A 1,422-nucleotide genomic window follows, 5' to 3' on the forward strand; every position below is an offset into this window, starting at 1 on the left:
TCAGTAGAATTTTAGCAGGAGCTGCGCTTCACATCCAACTCACAATTCATCCACAGAACAATTCATCCAGCAGTGCTTCTAGTTTTTAGCAATCACGTGTGTGCAATCAGCAGTGAACACATGGAGTTGAATTCATCCTCAGAAAGTGACAAAAATAATTTGCAATAAAATAAAATACTCCACGGATCAACAACATAATAATATAAAGAAGAAGAAAAATGATGACTAACAGATACCTTCCACACCGTGCTGGCTGTGTTGTGCCGTTTATTGTTTGCAGGTAGTTGTTCTGCTGTGTTACACTGACACCTGGTGGCGAGTGGTGGATTTACTGACAAACGTTTCTGTACTGAAACAGTAAAACGATTAAATAAGCACTGACCGAACTATTAGTGACCGGTGTGGTCGCAAAACCATGTTCGTTCGTTTGTTTTGTCAGATTTTATCCACCGTGCTGATGGACCCGGGAACTAATACGTTTCACAGTTGTATATACAACCTTTACGTCCAAAATCCGGGGGATGTGACGTCAGAGGCGATGCTAGATTTGAGGTTTTAACATGAAATCTATAGACGATTCGTATGTAAATAAACGGATCGTTGTACAGCGAAAAAAAATCCTCCCAACAGCTTACATAAATCATATCGGGGAGGTCATGTCTGTTCGACTTTTAAATAATGAAATTTCCGACGATGTAAGCACGTGGTTCCATGGTGTAATGGTTAGCACTCTGGACTCTGAATCCAGCGATCCGAGTTCAAATCTCGGTGGAACCTGCCCTCATTTTTCTCCTGATACACAGGAATAAATCCATCAAGTATAAAAAATAAAATTGACTGAATAAAGTCACAGCAGTTAGTAGAAGCGCAGCCCTGTGCGCAAGTGTCATAGGACCAGGTGACATTCATACCTCATATCTTTACTTTTTGATATGAAATACAAGAAATACATGCAGTGGTTTATTGAAAAGAGCAAATATAAATGTAAATGCAGCAGTCCGGTTTCTATGACCATCTTTATTCTTCAACACAACCTTAACTCTGTTAAGCATTTAAAAAAAATCTTATTCAGGAATAGATTTACAGGCTTGTTGAATCCCGCACTGCTTTGATAATGTTGAGCTTCAGGTTCTGGGGAGGCTAATCCATGGCTGATAATGTTCCATTGTCTGTTTTTATATCCAAGAATGCTTTTACTGCACTGGCACTGTGTTTGGAGTCCTTGTCCCAAACACTGAAAAATGGTTAAAAAAAAAGAAGTTGTTTTCTGTCAGGTTTTTCCAGATGATGTTGCATGGTGGATCATCTGAGAAGCTCCTTCAGTCCTAAAAGCAATTGGTGGAGAGTCCCAGATTTTAAGCCCTATGGGAGTGTCTCCAAGAGGATCATGGACCCCCACTGTTCCTCTGCCTAATCACCCAA

At 40.2% G+C, this 1,422-nt stretch overlaps 1 non-coding gene across 1 annotated transcript; it reads left to right on the forward strand.

Annotated features, from left to right (window-relative positions):
* Positions 1 to 705: 705 nt before the first annotated feature.
* On the forward strand, positions 706 to 777 carry trnaq-cug (transfer RNA glutamine (anticodon CUG)). The gene has a single exon. It is a non-coding gene; the product is annotated as a tRNA-Gln (tRNA).
* The last annotated feature ends 645 nt before the right edge of the window (positions 778 to 1,422 follow it).

The sequence above is a fragment of the Copadichromis virginalis genome, linkage group LG1 (assembly GCF_057382275.1).
Source record: "Copadichromis virginalis isolate Kocher_CV1m ecotype Utaka linkage group LG1, C_Virginalis_male_GT1.1, whole genome shotgun sequence".
In the NCBI taxonomy this organism is placed as follows: Eukaryota; Metazoa; Chordata; class Actinopteri; order Cichliformes; family Cichlidae; genus Copadichromis; species Copadichromis virginalis.